Consider the following 21,916-nt stretch of genomic DNA (forward strand, 5'->3'; position numbering starts at 1 on the left):
GGGAGATAATTTACCACTGATTTGGGATTTAATTTGTGACTTTGATAAACTTGATTGGAGGGACACATTGAGTTGCAGGAAAGAATGGCACGGATTTGCAAGATAAGAACATATTCGGACATGAGGGATAGTGGGAGATAGAGCTGTAGCTTGCAAGAACCCCGGGGTGGAGGAATGGGGTGACGACACAGATTCAGCAAATGAAATCATTCCCATTCCTAACAAAGAGAGCAGTAATGGAAGTTAGGTCTTCAGTGGTTTGGTTGGAATAGAGGCAACGGGTCTCAGGAAAAAGATGAGCTCAGAGAAGACATGCAGGAAGATGAGAGAGAAAATAGAGAAAGATTTTTATTTGGACTAGGATATTTTAAATGAGTTTCAGCTCATTTATGTTGGGCTTAAAAACCTACTGATATGTCAATATAACTCAGCATTCCGTTTACTTAGCTGATTGCTGCTGTAAAATGTCTGGAACTGCAAAGTGTTTAGTCTACTAATATTCGCAGGCATTCTCTAGCCAGTTTGATAATTCTCATTTGGGCACAAATTCCATTTTACCTTCCAAATTGTAATGCTTATTTGTTCAAATTTCATTTGTCACAGTTCTGCCACTTGCAAATATTGTCTGTCTCCTTCTGCTATTCCTTAACTGTTTCCTGAGATTACAATACCATTCCTAGTTTAGTATCTACTCCTGGTTTGACCATCATGCATTGTGTTTCTGAATCTACGTCATTTGTACAGATTACAAACAAAGGGCACTGCAGTACAGATCTTTAGGACATCCCAGACAGAACATCGTACCATTTTGATATCCCTGCTCCAAGCTGTAGCCATGCAAAGTCTCATTACTAAACTGATCTTAGAGGAAGCTCTTTCACTTCTACATTCAAGCAGCAGAAACGTATTTAACTGGAAGTGTTGTGAAATCTGTGAAGGAGAACTTGTTGCTTTCATAAAGACCATTAATTTTATATCTGTATCGGATGGTTCTTCATTCTTGGTTCAAATGGAAATAGCTGTCTTGCATCAAAATGACTCAGGCACCATAATGATGAGCCAACCTCGTTATTGTCAACTTCTTATATTCATAACTGAAAACAACAAATGCTGGAGATCACAGCTGGCCAGACAGCATCCACGGAGAGAGAGCAAGCTAATATTTTGAGTCTAGATGACTTCTATTCATAACATTGACCATTCTATCCATCATATTAAAGATCTAAGAGATATCTTCACTCAATTTGTTTTTTCTAATGGAAATCAAGTTAACTCATGCAACTTTCTGCACAATATAAAGCGCTAAATTGGTGCATATAATCCAACTCTATAAAACCTTTGGACTGAAAGCATTAATGTCCTTAGAATGGTGGCCCCCTCCAATGCCATCAGATTCACCTTTTCATGGTTGTCAATCTCCATTTCCCAATCAATGGGATAAATTATTTGGATAGCACAATAAGGATAAACGGAAATATATCTTTTGGAGACAGACTTCTTAAAACACCACCTATTGGGCATGTGAGATTAATATGAAGGTTCCTTATGTGACTCATCTAAATAGTTTCTTTTACAAATATACCCAACAAGGCACAGCAGTTGGCCCCTCATCCTCTCAAGCCTGATCTGCCATTTAATAAGATCATGGCTGATGTGCTTAACCTTTGCAATTTTAACTACCTCACATTTACCTAGCACCTATTACTGTGGCCCAAGCTGTAGAGTGCTCCATCTAGTGGGCCAACCTAGAACCAGTGAAACTCATCCAATGATGATAGATGAGGTGCCATGTTAGGTATAGGTTTTGTGCTGACAACTATTTGAAAGTACAATGGTATTACATTAATGCCTTTCTATAATCAGACATAAGTAGAAGGTGGATTTAATTTGTTATATATTACACATAAGAATATCACAATAGAATCTGATTAAAATTCTGGCAAGGGAGTGAAGTTTTATTGCTTTCTAAGTCTACTTATAAGTGAGCAACTGTTCTGTCCCTACAAATCTATTGCATAGACTCTAACTGATATGAATAACTGCTGGATTTCAGACTACATCAGAACATTTCATAGTTGGATTTCAGTAATTCACAATCCAAAGCTGATATCCCAATTGTCTTTACAAAGCAAGAATGTACTAGATCGCCTGTGATTAGCTTTTCCAAAATGACGCTGCAACATCATGTGAGATGACGGGCAACAATGTCTAGAGTATGGTGCAATCTTACAGTCTTTTCTGACTGTTACTCAAGAAAATTACTCAAGGAACAGTTTTCTTGCCTGGAGGACTATTACACTCAGTTGGAGCAGTATATAGATTAACTTGAAAGATTAGGATCTAACACAATGAACAAAATTTACTGTTATCTCTGTCAACTGGATCAGACAGATCAAGATAACAACATTAACATCCCTTGTCTGCTATCTTGGATCTCCTTATTCCCAATGTAATGTCAGTGGAGTGCTGAATTCAAGCTTACTACGATGTCAAATTGTTTCATTCAGTTTCTTTTCTATCTATGTATTAGCTGACCACAATTAATCGTCTCCCAGTCTGCAGCCTCTGTATGAAAGCTAAGAAACCATTGAGTTTTAAATATAGGGCATTTCCAAGTTAGAAAGGCCATCTGCCAGCAACAAGTACATCAATAACTTTTATGGACATCATGAGTGCTCGGAATAAACTTTTAGTCACAAGGATTCCCTAGCAATATAAGATATATGTGATGTTCTCACTATCTGGAACCTCCTGATATTACTCTGCTGGTATGAAGCTTAATAAATGTGAGGTTATGCACATTGGTAGTAAAGACTAGGAGGCAGTTTATAAATGAATGGTGATAGATTGGGAAAGAGGAAGATGCAATGAAATCTAGGTGCCCTTGTACACCAGTCACTGAAAGCGAGTATGCAGGTGCAGCAGACATTGACCAAGGTAAATTGTACGAGAGGTGCGAGTACAGGGTTTTGCTGAGACCACACCTGGAGTATTGGTCTCCTTATCTGAGGAAGCATGTTCTTGCTATTGGAGGCAGTGCAATAACAGTCTACTGGACTGATTCCTGGGATGGCAGAACTAACATATAAAGAGAGACTAGATTGGTTCGGACAATATTTACTGTAGTTCAGAAGAATGGCAGGAGGGCTCTCAAAAACCTGGAAAATTGTAACAGGCCATAGATAGACAGGGGAAGAATGTACTCATAGATCAAGGTGTTCAGAACCAGGGGTCACAATCTAAGGATTTGGGACCATTAGGGACTGAGATGAGGGGAAGTTTCTTATCCCAGAGAGTGGAGAGCCTTTGGAATTCTATACCATAGAAAACGGTGGAGGATAAGACGTCAAATATTTTGAAGAGGGAATTGGGTACGATTCTTAGGGCAAAAGGAATCAAAGGTTATGGGCATATGCTATTGAATTGGATGATCTTCCATGATAATATTGAATGGCAGAGTAGGCTTGAAGGGCTGAATGGCCTATTCCTGCTCTCATTTAAAATCACTTGATCTAAGTGAACACATCATACTTAACATTGCTTCAAAAGTGAGTAAGTAGAGCGGCATGTCCAGTATGTTGGTGTGAAGATAGATTTCAAGAACTCTTCTCTCAATATTTTGTTATTCATTCACAGAAAAAGGGTACTTTTGGCTAGGCCAGCATTATTGCCCAGAGGGCAGTTAAGAGTCAACCACATCACTATGAGTCCGGGATCACATGTAGGCCAGACCAGTCTAAGGAGGGCAGATTTCCTTCCCTAAAGGACATTAGTGAGCCAAATGGGTTTTTTGCTGACAATTGACAATGATTTACAGTCATCATAAGACTTTCAATTTAAGACTTGTACTGAATTCAAATTCTACCATCTGCCATGGTGGGATTCCGGGGGCCCCAGAATATTACCTGGGTCTCTGGATTAACAGTCCAGTGACAATACCAATGGGCCATTGCCTTTCCATTGAATTCAGGCTCCATCAGCTGTTAAGGGAAAAGCATTCGCAGAAACTGGAATGAAAGGATGCAAATCACAACACTCAAAGTCTCTTATTTCTACATTAATATTTTCCTTGAATGTACATTTTAGGATATTATAAGAAGAAGCAAGAAAATCAGCGATGGAAAAATGAAATGTATGTATGTGATGAAGGGACACACTATGTGCGAGGTAGTAAGTAGTATTTTCCACTAACAGCATGTAGCCCGTAATCCAAAATGTCACTCTGTCTATCACACAATTAGGCAATGCTGTGTGTGAATTTGACTGCCATTATGATGCCAGGTAGACCATTCATCCCAGTGACTGGCTTATCAAATTAAACAGTGTTGTCCTTCGATTGTTTGTAACAGTTAGTGAACAGACCATACTCCAACTAGTACATGCTTGTAAAATCCAAGCCAAAATGTCTACTGTTGGGGGTGATTTTGTGATTGAGCAGTATTTGCTGAACAGTCCTGAGGTGTGTAACTGCACCAACAACCAGTTTAAAATGATCAGGTTGAGCTTGCAATAAGGCATATTCACACCAGCTAGCAGCACCATACATTCTTGTGCAGGAACCTATTGTCCTCAAACAAAAGGAATATGTTCAAGCTTTGCATCTTTTTTAAATCATCTGCGAATTTGGGAGCCTATCTTTCCTCATCGTTCCAATGCTTTCTTCACATCAATGTCTAAGCCAGTCAGAGTTGGTTTGTTAATTAATCATCATTCTTTTCTTCTATAGTATAAATTATAGTATAAACTATAGTATAGTGTGACTGTTTAAAATTCTTACATTTGTTCCAACGAGTTAAAGACCTGAAGCTTTGGCAACATGTCTCTTTGCAACAGTCGTTGTACTACCGATAAAACTGTTTATATCAAAAGGAATAAAAGAAAAATGGAAAGAATTGGATATAATATTCTTGAACATTTTTGAATGCTTATAAATCAGGCCATTAATATCAAGTATGCAGTGAAATATATCAATACAAAGGCATTTGACTAGAAATTGAAACAAGTTGTTTTTAGCTTTGAATTATGCGTTGTTAAACCTGTTTTCAAACTGGGGAGGGAAATTTAGAGTTGCAGACCCTAAACCACTATGGATTGAAGCACAAACAACTGAAAGAGCTTTTGTTAACCTGAAAGATTTCACTGCAAAAATGCAGCCAGAACTGCTGATATTTTCACAACTGCTTTATTTAGAATTTCCTCATTGACAGTACTTCTCTTTCAAAAATTAGAGTTGTGTTTCAATGAAGAAACTAGGTTAAAGAAGGGATTGGATCAAGCTTGTAAAATATGGAGAAAATTGATTTTTTTTTAACTTAGAATATAAATGCAGCATTAGAAACCATGAATGTAAAATAGATAACACTGAAGTATTGAATATGAAGTAGAGACTGCAGTTTAAAGTGGTTAATACTCTGTCTGACATCTTCAAAAAATGAGTTGGATGAATGTTTAGTCATCAATGGGATCGTAAATTAAGGAGAAGATTTACAGGAGAAAGTGAGGGCTGCAGATGCTGGAGATCAGAGCTGAAAATGTGCTGCTGGAAAAGCGCAGCAGGTCAGGCAGCATCCAAGGAGCAGGAGAATCGATGTTTCGGGCATAAGCCCTTCTAAGGCTGTTTTCGGTATGATTATTGCTTAGCTGTGGAGAACATAGAAATATGCAATGAAGTTGAATAATGTCAGAAGCGAATGCTGGGTAACTGTATGAGAGCATTGGTTTCATTCATCTTTCAGGGAATTGCTGCATTAACTTTCCAATGTTGACAATATGAGTTGGGCTCACATCATGACTGTAGATGGTCTGGGAAAAGACACATTAGTTAGCTATTATTTATCTATGTCTTCCTGCATGCAAACAGCCCCTAATTAGTGTGTGATATTTCCAACAATACTATAATAAAAGTGGACAATGGAGAACCTGAAACTTAACCAAACCAAGTAGAACTTTGATCAAGTGTTTTTGGACAGCATTGAGTGGGAGTGTCATGTAATAACAGTAAACCCTTTTGGCAGAAACAAAGTGAATCATTTTTAATGTAACATATTTCAGGAAGTGATGAGACCAGGCACATCTGACCAGCTACATCACGCCCATTGAAGCAAGGGGAGAGGACTGGATGAAATGTAAAATTAGCATTTCACTCCGAGCCTTTGGGTTTCCTACGGGCAGATGGAGATTAAAAAATCTGCACACAAACAATTTCTGATAAAACGTTTTCCAGTTACTGGAGATGTATAATATTCACAAGACACACACCAACAGGCTCCATGGTACAGACATTGAAGTAATGAGGGCTTTCTCTGGACCATGGCTGGATTTACTAATAACAAATATGGCGACAATAGCAGGCCTTGCTTACTTCTGCACACTTTCTGGCAGGAGTTCCAGCAGCATTCTGTTTAATTATTAGCACCATAGAATGTTGGTGTATTTATCTTTGCTTAATTGCACTTGGTAAAATACATTACTGACACTACCAGGTGTTGAAGTTCTCAGCATCACCAGGAAAGAAAGTCCACAAAGACAGGGCTGAGAAATGACTTTTTTGATGGATTTATAGGTTCTTATTTTACCTTTCAGCATCCACATTTTCCAACAAAGATACAATGTTCTTGTACAGCATTCTGGAGTACGGTAACTGTGGCTCAGTTGGGAGCACTCTGTCTTATGAACCACAATGCCCTAGGCTCAAATTCAATCCAAGGTTTCAGTGTATAAAAGCCCTGGCTGATTCTTGAGTCCAGTACTGAGGGAAAGCTGCACTACTGGGGGTGTTGCCTTTCAGTTAGGAAATTTCATCAAGGCTTCATTACCTACTTGAGTGGATATAAAACATCTCATTCCCAATGTTCCACAGAGGAGTATCCCCATTGTCCTGGCTGCCCCATGTGTCCCTCAATTAACATTGCAATAAGAACCCTCAAATTCATGAGTTTAGAAACTGTTGGCAAAATATGGATGTCTATCTAGGATGCTGATACCAGCACAATAAGAAGCAGATACACAGTTTGAGTTGTTTAGTGCTTTGTCAATAATCAGTCTGTTTCTATTTGGATAAAGTCCATTTTGTTTTGCTACAAACTTGAATCCTCAAACCACCTGCAGCATCCCTAAATTGATGTGCTGATTATTCAACCCAAGGATAAGGAAAACAATGTCTGCTCAAATGGTAGGTGTTCTGGCTTTACCAGGAATGTGAGAAATTCAGTGCCAAATGGTTGTGTTTTCCCCCATTTTTGTATGGTGCAGGTGGGGATTCCAGCCACACACTGGGTCAAGTCCAATGGTAGGTCAGAACAAGGAGTAGGAGCAAATTACTGCAGATGCTGGAATCTGTACTGAAGACAACAAATGCTGGAGATCACAATGGGTCAGACAGCATCCATGGAGAGAGAGCAAGCTAATATTTCGAGTCTAGATGCCTCTTCATCAGAGCTGAATGGTAGGTAATTTGTCTGATCTGTGTATAGAATCTTTTATAGCATCAGTCTAAAGGAAATAAATTGTAAAATTAAAACCAGATCTTAGGAAGGGACCACTTGCAGTCTTTTAAATAAATAAACATATAATTAGCAATTTAGCTTTGTCTTGCGAGCAATACAGGCAGATCACAGTTAAATAGCATAGATAATAATGAATAGGTAAGTTAAGTTTGAAGAGTGTAGAACGATTGTAGGTTAATAGGAAACCTAGATCTGCATGCAGTAGCTGTCAAGGATTCGACCATATCTAGTGCCATCTTGCCCTGGCATGATAAAGACAGGTCAATCTCTTGGCTCAGGTAAATAACAAAATGTTTGCTCAGGTCAATGTTACTGCACGTCACATTCATCACACGGTTGAACACATAATTCATTTTGTGAGTTTAGGAAAGCAAGTTTGATGCACTATTCGTATTGTTGCACTATTTAGAAATACCAACATTTTCAGGAGGAAATAGAGCTATCACCAAGTGTTGGGATTCACATGGTGTTACATCAATAACATTTTGAAAGTAATTCCCTCATTAATATAACTAAAACTTCCTATTTTATAGGAGATAGGACCAGGAGTTGGCCATTCAGCCACTAGTCTGCCATTCAATAAGATCATAATCAATCTCTTACCTCAAAGCCATTGTTCTACACTTTGCCCAGATCCCTTGGCATCTTTAATATTGAGAAATCTGTCTTGAAAACACTGAAAGACTGAGCCTCCAAGTCTTTTGGGGTAGAGGATTTCAAAGATTCACCACCCTTGGAGTGAAGACATTCATCCTCATCTCAGTCCTAAATGTTCTACCTTGTATTCTGAGACTGGGTTCCCTTATTCTAGATACCACCCCCCATTTGACTCCCCAAACTGGGGAAGCACCTTTCTTCATTTACCACGTTGAGCCCGTTCAGAATTTTTATTTAAATGGTTCAATAAGACTGCCTCTTAATTTCTTAAGTTTGGGAGAATACAGGCCCAGTCTCCTCAATCTCTCCCCATAGGGCAATCCCACCATCCTAGGGATCAGTCTGGTGAATCTTTGTTGCACTCCTCCTGTTGCAAGTACATCTTTTGCTATGTAAAGTCACTAAAACTGGCAGAATACTCCTGATGCAGTCTATTAAGGCTCCATGCAAGTGTAGCAAGACATCCTTACTCCTGTATTCTAATCCTCTTGCCCATAAAGAAGGGGATAATATACCATTTCCCTCCTCATTGCCTGTTGCATGTTAGTTTTTAGTGACATATGAATAAGGTCACCCAGACCCCTTTGGACATGAACACTTCCCAACCTCTTACCACTTCAGAAATTCTCTGTCTTTCTGTATTCACTATCAAAGTGAATAACTTCACAGTTTTCCAGATTATGTTCCATCTACCATCTTTCTGTCCACTCACTTAGCCTTTCTAAATTCACTTGAAGTCAAAACTCTTCCATTTCTGGTGGGTAACTCTTCAGAGCTGGATGAAGAGTCATCTAGACTCGAAACGTTAGCTTGCTCTCTCTCCACGGATGCTGTCTGACCCGCTGTGATCTCCAGCATTTGTTTGTTTCAGTTCAGATTTCAGTATCTGCAGTAATTTGCTCCGACAATTCTTTGCTGTCCCACCTGGAGCAGAGATAATTACAACCCAGTGGGAATGGGCCCTTAATTGGTGCTTAAGTGGTCATTAGTCAATCAGTGTAAGAAGTGACGCCTGACTAGGTCAAGCAACCTGCCCAACTGAGGCAGCCATAGTGGCTGAAACCAGCAAACCTGACCAGGACAGGCAAACAAACCTTAACTCAGGAAAGGGGATAAACTCCTAAAGTTCAGAAGTAGGTATATTAGTAGAAAGTGACAGTATAGAATGGAGCTTAAGGGATGTAGTTGATGGGGGATACCAAGGGATTTTGGGGAATGAAGGGAGGAAACTGGGATGCAGAGCTGAAAACCATGATGGTAGGAGCAATGTTCATAATGTGAGGAACACAGTGAGATAATTAGGGAGTAAGAGGAGATGACTTAAATAAAGGGCAATGTAAGGCTGAGGCTAGGCCCAGGTTTTGCTTGAGAGTGGGGTTAGTAGGAAGAACAGCAACATCAAAGGGAATAGTGAAAGGACCAGTACTCAAAGGTGGGGTGGGGGAGTAAAGAAAGACAGAAGGGGCTAGGGGTCACTGGTAGTGATAGGGGAAAAGTGGTAGTGTAGAAGGGAGATAGATTAATCAAAGGAAAAATCTATATACATTTCTTTCTCAAAACAGTTCCACGAAGCAGGGCTAACAGAAAATGCAGAGTATAAATAAAAGGGACCTGCGGTCCTTTTGCAAGTGTTCTTACACAATGCTAACACATCCAACTGAGGAAATTGAAATAGAAACTGTAAAACATTATTTCGTGAGCACTCAGTTATGGGTTTAACACTGAAAATAGGCACTCACTGCAGATTCATAAACTCTATCAACTCCTAACCCCGACATCCCAACAAGACCTGTGGTTCATTTAACTCTAGGAAGAGGGGCAGCTAAGACTCACCAACAGTTGTGATAGTGATGGTGATGGTGATGGTTATGGTGATGGGGAGGTTATTCAGGAGAATTCACTGCGCCCTCTATCTGAAAGTCAAAGGCACGGGAAAGAAACTGTTCTGCAGGCTGTAGATTTCAAGGTGGTAGGGCTGTATCGCAGGGGATTATGTCTGACACCAAGAATTAGATTCAACGCGTTACTTTCGATGCATGCAGTAATGGAGCTACCAAAACTAGTTGCACATGTACAAAATAAGCAGCTGGAAACCAGCCACAGCCATAGCGGACACACCTCAGCATGTGGAGGTGGCTGTAGGGAAGGCTTTTACCTAACACAGGAGCAGCCTGATAAGGGTGTAAAAGGAAACCTAACCATGGCAAGATCTCACGTGGAAATATAACCTTATTTTTGATAATTTTTCATAGCTCAGTACTTTCACGTCGGATGTTTGACTAAGTTAACCCAGAAGGTGTACGAGCATTGCTGACGGTGAGGAGGAAGGGAAGCCCAGTGCCAGCAGGACCAGGGATACAAGGTTCAGGGGGCTGTCGTGAAGATTACACACGACACAAATTTCCAGCTTCTCCGAATGTTCATTCATAGGATCATAAGATCACCTACAGTGTGGAAGCTGGCCGTGTGGCCCATCACGTACATAGTGACCCACCCCCCAGCCTATAATCCTACATTTCCCAAGGCTACTCTGTCTAGTCTGCATCTCCCTGAACACTCCAGGGCAATTTAGCCCGGCCAATCCACTTAACCTGAGCATCTTTGAACAGTGGGGGGAAACCAGAGCACACTGAGGAAACCCACGCAGACACAGAGAGAATGTGCAAACTCCATACGGACAATCACCCTAGGGTGGAACTGAACTCAGGTCCCTGGCGCTGTGAGGCAGCAATGCTAACCACTGAGCCACTGTGTTGCTCCACATTCCCTGCATATCATGTTCAGAATTGGCTCAAGGGCAATAAGGGGTACCTCCAGAAGGGATAGCTCATGATTCCAGTGCAAAAACCTCAAAGTAATGCACAAACGACACTGCAATGCCATCCATGCAAACACTAGGGCCATCAATTGGTATTCTGAAGATGTATTTCCAATTCTTGAACCATTCAACTCAGTATTTTTTGGAAAGGCTCTCTAGAACATAGAACATAAAACATACAACATACAACATAGAACAATACTGCGCAGAACAGGCCCTTTGGCCCTTGATGTTGCGCCAACCTGTGAACTAATCTAAGCCCAACTTCCAACACTATCCCATCATCATTCATGTGTTTATCCAAGAATTGTTTAAATCTCCCTAATGTGGCTAAGTTAACTACATTGGCAGGCAGGGCATTCCATGCCCTTAGCACTCTCTGTGTAAAGAACCTGCCTCTGACATCTGTCTTAAATCTATCACTCCTCAATTTGTAGCTCTGCCCCCTTGTACAGCTGACATCATCATCCTCGGAAAAAGACTTTCACTGTCTACCCTATCTAATCCTCTGATCATCTTGTATGTCTCTAACAAATCCCCTCTTAGCCTTCTTCTTTCCAATGAGAACAGACCCAAGTCACTCAGCCTTTCCTCATAAGACCTTCCCTCCAGACCAGGCAACATCCTGGTAAATCCCCTCTGCACCTTTCCCAATGCTTCCACATCCTTCCAGTAATGGGGCAATCAGAACTGTACACAGTATTCCAAGGGCAGCCGCATTAGCGTTTTGTACAGTTGCAGTGTGAATAGTGATTGTTTGCTGTGGCCTGCACATCTTAGTGCTATGATGTGGTGAAGGCTTGGAAAAAAGGGAGCTGAACCAGCCCCACACCTCCTCAGATGAGGAAGACAATGAGTTTGATGGTGATACCAAAGAAGGCAACACAAATGATGACGCAGTTGAAGGGACCAAGACAGGCCTGGGTGAACCTGATAGCTGCTAAGTTTGAGTGCGATGACTTTCCATACTGGTTAAAATGATCATTTTGATAAATCTGGTTGGAATTATTACAGAACAACTCTGTGACCATTCGATATCATCTCGATAAAACAAAAAGTAATCTTGAACATGACTTGATGAACACATAAGGAAAAAGAGAACATAGCTGCAACATAATCAAACAATCAGAATGAGAAACAATAATTTGTCTTTTAGTTCAAAGATGAGATACTGCACGGCTTCCATGCATGTTCAAGATGCTTTTGAATAAGATCAAATTCAAACTTTTAGACTGATGCGTATTCTTAGTCTTTTGTTCACCACGTTTTTGATGGGCCTGTTACAGCATGGTTCTGAACTGTTAACAACCCTTTCTTTATAAAGCCTGTACTTTTATCAGCTATTGCTATTGTGCTGCTGCAGTCAAATTAATGGGAGTGCAAACAATGTGTTTAACCATTAACCTGTGAGCCATGTTTGCTCCAATTCTGCATTGGAATGGCAGGTACTAAAACAGGAATGAGATCTGACAATTGGACCCATCCTTCACTACACAAATGCCATCTTAAGTTAAAATAATACATAACTGCTGGAAATTAATAATTAATAAACCTTAGCACATCTACTCTATCGATTTACAGCTTCAGAAATAACAGTTGCTTTTTTGTTACTTAACATCCACCAGGTGATGATCTACCTTTAAGGGACGACTTGTGACAACAAGTTTTAACTGTCTGGGATTGTAAACCAAGCTTATGTCAATAAAATAAAACTGGTTAAATGATCTTTCTTCACCACAAGCTAAGTCTGACCAAAGGGTCAATTAGCAATGACAATCAAAGAGATTTGTATAAAACCTTCTCAGTGGATCAGTGACTGGACGAAGGTTTATTATCTGGAGATCAGCAGTATGAGAGAAGCTTTCTGCCCTTGCTGTGTTAAAAATGCTGTCTGTCCCTTTGCCCCTGCACAGATGGTTGATAGCTTCCTGGATGTATGTCGCAAGTGAACTGTCTGACTGGCTTGAAAAGATAGTCAGGTTAATGTGGAGGAGGTTACAAGGTGCTAGGCTAGTTCTGTGTCTTGCAAGTGAAAATGAAATTGATGACAACAAGAATGGACCCACCTCCATCGTGAAGTCTCCCAGAAGGCCACATAATCTTGCTCTGGACTATGTGGATACTTAATTGCACAGCAACTGCTGACTGGGAACTGGAGTTTTAATATTTAACCAGGTATTATATGCAGAACATATAGTTTGTTTCTTGTCAGTAGAGAAATACCAGCATTGTTACAGAATAACTTGGGTTCATTTAAATAGTCCAGAGGCTATCACTCTAACAAATTAATCTTAATTGTTTTCTGTAATATTGTTGTATCACGTTAACTTTGGCATTCATATGCAAAAAAGAAGTGTGCAAAAGTTCTTGTCTTAGATTAAGCTTTATTTTTAGCCAAAAGTCTTCCATCATATAACCAAATGAACTGCACATGAATCCTTGTCATTGTATCTTTGGGAACCAGGAGAGAGACGAAGGAAAGGCTCTAATGTGGTGCATCACTCTGGAGTTTTCAGTGGGAGCTGAGAAAAATAGAACATTTCTTTGCTGTGGCTTAATAAAATGTCCATCAACTGAGTTCACAATTTTGCAGTATTAAAGCAGGCGGCTGGATTGATGTTCACCAAAACCAGAAGAGAGTAAAGATAAAGAGACTATTTCACAACCTGTTTGCCAACTTTTGCTCAGTAAATGAAACTACTTCACCACTCAGCCAGCCTCGCTGACCAGAGGTTAAAGTGCGAAGGCAGGTATCTTTAACTGACAGTACAATATACTAATCATGTTGTTTAATCTGCACTGCAGGAATGAATGTCAGGTGTGTGTGTGTGTGTGTGTGTGTGTGTGTGTGTGTGTGTGTGTGTGTGTGTGTGTGTGTGTGTGTGTGTGTGTGTGTGTGTGTGTGTGTGTGTGTGTGTGTGTGTGTGTGTGTGTGTGTGTGTGTGTGTGTGTGTGTGTGTGTGTGTGTGTGTCGATTTAGAGAGCGTAAAATTCTAGTGACCAAAGTCAAAACACAAAGTCCCACATGATCCTGAGCCTGCACATATAAGAGGAGTGAAAAACGTCCAGTGGTGTAGAATAACCAAATCTTCAGGATTGTCATGGAGTTTCTAGGATTTACAGGTAAATCTAGCAGATATGGCTGTGAGTAAACCCCTAGAGAAAATTTTTTGAACACTTCTATTAATTATCCAGAAAATTACTGGAGTTGGAAATTTGATTGGATGGGTTGACTGGAAACAGGAGGGCATGTGTAAAACCAGGGCATCCAGGAATATTTCTGATCAGACTGGGCAACCTTACATTAGCGGAAAACAACATCTCTCTATTGCGTGGGATTGTACAAACTTCCAGTGCACATTTGCTCAACATATAATATCAACAGATAAAAGAATAGAATCCTTCTCTAGAAACTGCTCAAAAAGAGTATATGTGCCAGGTGGCTCCCAGATATTGGAGATCCCTTTCCAGCTGGTAGCGGATTGCTGTAGAGTCACAGGGCCTCATGTTTTAAGCTCCTAATGTCAGGAAGAAATGTAGGTTCTGAGCATGCTGGCAGAGGGACTGGCCTGGTGATATTCTTTTTGGTGGTCTCTGAATTGGCTGTCTGTGGGTTCACCATCCCATGAAGGCTAGGCCTCTGATGTTGTTGACCTAGTCAGAAGGCTGTCACCTCTGAAATCTCAGCAGCATCACCAGGAGGGATGAGCACTGCTAAGGTGGATATGTCATCTAGAGGGCACCACAAAATGGAGGCATTCTCATGGAGGTAAGCACTCATTGAAATTCAGGATGGCAGAGGGGGTGGGCTCTGTCAATCACAGGACAAACAGCCCCAAGGTATTGTAAAATCTTCCCAGTCTGCCCTCTAGTCACCTCTATGAGACACAAAGTCTAAAACTCTGGGTTGCATCCAAGTTATTATAGGGAGGTTTCTTCTGTGGAACTGGTGAGATACCCTAAGAGCCAGGAGCCGGTCCATCATCAGCAAAATGCCTTCATCTTAATCCTAACTGTAATTGGTTCTTTTATTATGTAAATCAGCTGCCCACCTCCTTGGATTTATCAGCCTGTCTGTCTCACAACCTGCTGCTCCTGGGAAACATCCCCTAGCACTGGGACTGTAGTGGGATACTATGCTGATGAGTCTCTTTATTATTTAGCAAATCCCTGTCTGTGTCTCACAACACAGGGTCAATAAAATTCTGACCTGAGAGTCATTACAACACAGCGGAGGACTGTTTGGTGCATTGAGTCCATACTGCCTCTCGGTACAGACACTCAGTCAACCCAATCCCCTGGTCTATCTCTGTTGTCCTGCGCACATTCAACATCCTTTTGAAATAATTGATAATCCTTGTCTGCTCTACAATGGAGAGACAAAATGCAAACTGGGTGACTGCTTTGTGGAATGCCTACATTCGGTCCACAAAAACGACCCTGAGCTTCCAGTTGCCTGTCACTTCAGCACACCACCATGTTCCCTGTCTTAGGCTAGCTGCAGTGCCCACCTAAGCTCAGCACAAGCTGGAAGAACAGCACCTAATTTCTCATTCGAGGACCCTGTAGCCTTTGGGACTTGATATCGAGTTCCATAATGTCAGGGCCTGACCACCTTCTTCCATGACCTTACCGCAACCCCAAACACCAGGCCTTGTCATTACATGGGCTGCTACCAGAACCAACACATTGTCAGTCACTAACGGTTCCCATTAGCAGCTATTCATTCTCCCGGGCTGACCATTACCCATTTCCCTTGCTTGCCTAACTACTGTTCTGTCTCTCTGTCTCTCTCTCTCTTCCTCTCTTTGTCTCTCTCCCTCTCTCTGGGCTTCATCGCCACCTTTTATTCCTCCCCTCTCCCCGCACTCCATCTTCAGCAGATAGACCAACCTTTTCAAGCTACCATCAGTTCTGAAAAAGGCTCACTCAAGTTGACACATTAACTCTGCTTCCTCATGCTGTCAGACCTGCTGAGTTTCTCTAGCTATTTCTGTTTTTGCTCTGTGCAAAAATACTCTTCCTCACACAGTCTTTGTATAGTCCATTAATTGGATTCTGTGCAGCAGCTCATTTTTAAATTTGAGCTGAAACTGATCCTCTTAATCTTCGAAACTCACTTCTGTTAGCCAGTCTTTTGTGTGGTACCATGTCAAAGCCTTTCTTCAAATCTGTGCTCTCACATTGCCCTCATTAACCTTTTCTGTTAAGCCATCAAAAAACTCAATTACATTAGTCAAGCTCAATCTGTCTTTTACAAATCCATGCTGTCTCTCCTTGATTAACTCAGGCTTACAAAGTGCCTTTCCCTGATTCTTGTGTGTAAAACATTACCCACCACTAGAGTCATAGAAGTCTACAGCATGGAAACAGATCCTTCAGTCCAACTCATCCATGCCGACCAGACATCCTAAATTAATCGTGTCCCATTTGCCAACATTTGGCCCATATTTCTAAACCCTTACTATTCATATACCCATCCAGATATCCTTTAAATGTTGTAATTGTACCAGCCTCCACCACTTCCTCTGGCAGCTCATTCCAGACACGTGCCACCCTTTGCGTGAAAAAGTTGTCCCTTAGGACCCTTTTAAATCTTTCCCCTCACAACTTAAATCTCTTGTTTTGGACTCCATATTTACCCTATCCATGCCCCTCATGATTTTGTAAACCTCTATAAGATCATCTCTCAACTCCAATGCTCCAGGGAAAACAGCCCCAGCCTATTCAGCCTCTCCCAATAGCTGAAATCCTCCAACCCTGGCAATGTCCTTGTAAATCTTTTCTGAACCCTTTCAAGTTCCACAACATCCTTCCTCTAGCAGAGAAGCCAGAATTGCTTGTAGTATTCCAAAAGTGCCGTGACCGATGTCCTGTACAGCTGCAACATGACTCCCAACTCTTATACTTAATGCACTGACCAATAAAGGCAAACATACCAAACACCTTCATTATCCTATCTATCTGCAACTCCACTTTCAAGGAACTATGAACCTGCAATCCAAGGTCTCCTCATTCAGCAACACTCCCCAGGACCTTATCATTAAGTGTATAAGTTCAACTATCTGGCTAGCCCATAGTTACTAGGAATGTCAAAACAGTCTTCCTCGAATAATGGTGTCATATTTGCCACTTTCTAATCCTCTGGTATTGCCCCCACCCCGGTCTATGTAGTGAACATTAGATGTCTACAACAAGTCTTTCTCTTATCTCTGCCCTGACTTCTGTTAGCAAACTGAGATGGAAGCCATCTGGGACAGGCAATTTATCCACCTTAAGAACAGCCAGTTTTTCCAGTGTACGTTGGCTATCTATTATTAACGACATCCACTACTGCCATCATCTCTGCTTCTACCAAAATTTTATCAGAGTCAACTCCATTAATAAATACACTTAGAAAGTATTTCAAGTCTCTAAATTTCTATTACCCTTTTATAGGTCATAGGTCCCACTCTGCCTCTCAATGCCCATTTACCACATGCATATTGGTAGAAGATTTAGGGCTCCCACTCTTCACTACCTCTCTCAATTTAATATGTTTGGCCAGGTTTTCACTTGAAGTTATGTTTGTATTCCATAAGGATCGATGAAGACAAAGTGCTTTACATAGCAATCTGTAATGGAACAATGAGCGATCTTTAAGAAAGAGATATTTCGAGTGGATGCTAGTTACATTCCAACAAGAGGGAAAGATAGAGGAACCAAGCCTTAGACGACAAAGGAGATAGAGAATATGATGAAACAGAAGAAGTGGGTTAATGATCCATGTCAACTGAATTCTTCCCTTGATTATGTTCTGAAGAAACATAACTGCAACCTCTTTTAGGAGATTATCAGAAATTACATGTACAACACCTCTTCTCTCTTCCCACTAGATTACACTGTTACTTGTTTTAGGTTTGTGCTTTAACTCCAGCCACAGACCCTGGAGTTTCATCTGCCAAAAGCCATGTGCTGGTCAGTGAGTTACTTTCTTTAACAGAATCACAGGAGTGTTACAGCACAGAAGGAGGCCATTCAATTCATTTTGCCTGCCCCGATTCATTAAACGAACATCACTTTTTCCCCATAACCTCGCACGTTATTTTCATTTAATTAGTCATCAAGTGCCCTCTTAAATGCCTCAGTTGAACCTGTCTTCACCATATTTCTAGGGAGTGCAATATGTACCCTAACTACTTGCTGAGTGAAAACCTTTTTCCGCATATCACCTTTGCTTCTTTTGTAGACCCCGTGACATCCTTGCTTCTTGCATTTTGGACATTATCTAATATTTCATCTAATTTACTGTCCATGTGACTTTGGTCTGCACAGATTAGCTACCATGTATGCACAGAAACAGTGGGATACCCTTCAACCCCCAGCTATTCCATTACAGCAAGGCTGATGTGAAACCGAACTCTACTTACCCTCTTAGATTCATATTCCTTAATGCGTTCGCATAATAACAAGAATACCAAACTTCATCTTGAAAACTTCAATGCAGCCAATCTCCACAGGCTTTACAGGAAGAGCATTACGGATACTTACCTCACAAAAAATTCAAAAATTAAAGTGCTACATGAAGATTTCAAAAATAATTCCTTAAACTTAGGAGGCCCAAGGATTTGTTAAAGTGTGGCATGAATGGTTTTTAAGTGGAAATAGTACCATAGGGGTAATGTCAATGGACTAGTAATCTGGAGGCCCAGGTGAATTCTCTCAGATTATGGGTTCAAAACTAACTACAACTCCTGATGGAATTTAGATCCAATCAATACATCTGGAATTGAAAGCGAGTGTCAGTAATTGTGATTGTTAAGCTACAGGATTTTCGTTAAAACATGCATCTAATTCGCTAATGTCCTTGAAGGAAATCTGTCATCTTTATCTGGACTGGCTACATGTGATTACAACAATGAGGTTATCACTGAAATGGTTAAACAAGCCCTTCAGTTCAGGGACCAGAAAAGCTGGCCTTGCCGGTGATGTTCATTTCCCATAAATGAATACATTTTAAAAATCAGAATTAAATCGCTTTTGGTTGATTTCCCCTCTTTGAGCAAGGCCATCATAGCCCAAGTAGCAGAAATTTAGTCAATGACTTTGGTTTGATTTTATGCACCCAGACTGTATCGCATGCCAGATCCAGATCTGTCCCTTAGCTCTTCATCAAGGAAGGACTGTCATCACTCTGAGAGAACATATATAGGAACAGCCCCCATTCCCTGGTAATCCAATCAGTAAAGTGATAGATCTGTCTGCTCTGCTTTCATACTGTGAGACTCAAACTTCCCCAAAATGAAAATCAAGCAGCTCAAGAAACGTTCATTTCTGTAGTTTCCACCAGAGGAGTAAGACTGAAAACTGTGAGCTGTTTTCTCAGGGATCAAGGTAATCCTGCTAAAGGCTTGGCTAAGATGGTTGCATCACCTTGATGATAAGTACTGAATGGTGTGTTTGATATAAACACTTTTTTATGGACAGTATCTGCCCTTGCCTGTAGCTGAAACTGTGGAGATTCATCCTTCCTGCCTGATGGCAAGTGGAAAATCTTGAAAGCACAAAACCATCAGGAAATCCTATTCAGGAAACCTCCTTCTAAAACCAGCTGAAACTTGGCAGACATTGCTATGTCGGATTGTTCAGTTGTTAAAATAACACATTGAGAAGGGTATTTAAAAACCAAGGTCTTCTGGGGCAAGCGATGAGCTGAAAGCACCAGGGTACTCACTCTGTCTGCCATGTTGAGAATTCTAGGTGTCTGGTTTGTTCTCATTCGATTGTTGGATGAGAAGCTACATGCTAATGAGGTGAGGTACGCAGTTTATATGGTTATTAATAAACAATAATTCTCCTTAATAATCACTCACTGGTGAGAATCTCACCTCAATGCCCAGAACTTGGTTAACCAATGCACTGAGTTCCTTCCCACACTGAGGTAGGCCTCCCCAGACTTGGCGCATGATTCTGCCACATTTCTCACCATTGTCCACATGGTCTATGCCTTGGTAAGTTTCTGCCATGCTGTTGTTTTCATCCACTTGAGAGGATAGGCAGTTTATCCCCTGATCTGAAAAGCACCACCCCTAATAATGGAGCGATCCCTCCATGTTGCACCGGAATGCTGGCTGAGGCGAAAGAATGAGGCCCTGGGAGTGAGGCATCAACCTCACAAGCTTCTGACTAAGATTCTGAGAGTGTTAACACCAAGCCTAGGCTGACACCAATGTGAGACAGCTCACACAAACTGAATCAGGTCAGACAGCCCGTGGTTCAGTGCTTCCTCTGTCAGGCTCTGATTGATGTGGCAGGTTGGGTAGACAGGCTAAGATTGGGTGGAGGGATTAGAAGATGTCAGCAGCAGTGGAGTCAGCCACAGGACAAGCAACAGTGTGGCAAGAGGGTAAACAACTTCATTCTGCAGGGGTGAGTGACAAATGGGAGGGTATGTGGTAGCAGGTGTGGGAATTGGGAACTGTCAACGAATGATCAGCAATTGAAATGAGCACTTGAGGAGCCACATGACCCTACACAGCTGAGGGGGATAGTGCTGGGTGGTGAGTGGATGGAAAGGAGGGGTCGTGTACCAAATCTCAAGTGAGGAGTTAGGCACTGAGAATTATAGGCTCAACCCTGAGTTAATTGGGCCTCCAGCAACGAAACTCTTCATTCTTCCATTGTCTTCACAGGAGAAGGACATTCATAATCCCTGGGGGCATTGAGAAGGAGTGGACTCTGCCTAACTTGGCATTTCTCAATGTAATGGAAGGCTACAGTGAGGCTGTCTTATGGTTACATAATGAAGGTGTTTGACATGTTTTTATCAACTTCATCTGGGGTTTGCTATTGTTTACATCTTCTCCAACAAGCTAGTCTTCAGCTCCAGCAACCAATATCCCCAAAGTGCCAGCACCAACCTCTGGGGAAGCTGAGGGGACTTCGTAGAATGCAATGTTCTATTCTCCCTCCTGACCTTCCAACAGTTCAGGTTGTTGTAGTTTAGCTGGTTAGTTTTAGTTACTGTTGACTCCCTGTTGGAGATTGCAACAGTGCAGGGCTCTGACACTCAGAAGGGTAGGACAGTGCTGGTCAAGCCTATTCCCTGGGCAGGTGATGGACGCAGGATTGTCTGTAAGGCAGCAGATACTGGTCATCCATCAGGAGAAGCACAAAGATCTGGCAGAGATTCGAGACGGTATATGAGGTCTGGCAAGCACAGTCTATGCAGGCTAGGAATGCTGCTGTGATCTCCCTCTCACCTCATGAATTGCTTCCTCCATTGGGAGACTGTCAACTCCAACTCCAACTCCAACTCCAACTCAGGGTTCCAGGTTTAAAAGATGCTCAGACAGCCCTTCATTCTCTGCTACCCTGGAACATGGCTCTGCTCCCACCCACCCCCCAGAGATGTCAAAGACCAGGAAAAAAACAATACTGCACTTTAGTGATGTCTCCTTAGAGGTTCTCATGAAGGCTGTCCAGGAGAGAAAGACATTTCTTTTCCCAAGGGAAAGCAGCCTGGACAGAGGTCAGAGCTTGTGGGACGTTGAAGAGAAATTGTCTCCCGTGTCACCAGAAGATGAATGATCTGATCCACCAGGGTATGGCCCACAGTCTACTCACTGCTGCACACCCCTCTGAGTGTGAGTTAGCATTGCAAAGTTACAGAGCACTGTTACACCCAAGGTTGGATGTCAGACATCTCCATTAGATGCCCCAAGTGCAATCCACATTTGCCACTTCAATCTATATCTGTGAATTAATCACAGTGAGAGATGGAATAGATTTCAAACAGATCTAACAACTCAACACTGAACATCCTGAGGTGCTGTGGACCATCAGTAGCAGCAGGATTGTACTCCAACTCAATCTGCAACTTCATGGTACAAGCATATCCCCACTTTACCATTATCATCAAGTTGGGAGATCAACCCTGATTTAATGCAGGAGGACA

The 21,916-nt window shown here is 41.5% G+C and overlaps 1 protein-coding gene across 10 annotated transcripts in view; it reads left to right on the plus strand.

Moving 5' to 3' along the window:
* LOC148149165 (uncharacterized) overlaps positions 1-21,916 on the plus strand; it is a 213,908-nt gene that overhangs the window by 11,278 nt on the left and 180,714 nt on the right. The window contains exon 1 of one of the 10 annotated variants that reach the window (XR_015758178.1): positions 13,948-14,103. The exons of the other annotated variants lie outside the window; for them this stretch is intronic. The gene's annotated coding sequence lies outside the window, so the exon portion shown is untranslated. Of the gene's footprint in view, positions 1-13,947; positions 14,104-21,916 lie in introns of those variants that run through there. 10 annotated transcript variants of the gene reach the window in all.

Source organism: Chiloscyllium plagiosum, unplaced genomic scaffold, assembly GCF_037043375.1.
Source record: "Chiloscyllium plagiosum isolate Xiang-an unplaced genomic scaffold, Cpla_swu_hap1 HiC_scaffold_9, whole genome shotgun sequence".
Classification (NCBI taxonomy): domain Eukaryota; kingdom Metazoa; phylum Chordata; class Chondrichthyes; order Orectolobiformes; family Hemiscylliidae; genus Chiloscyllium; species Chiloscyllium plagiosum.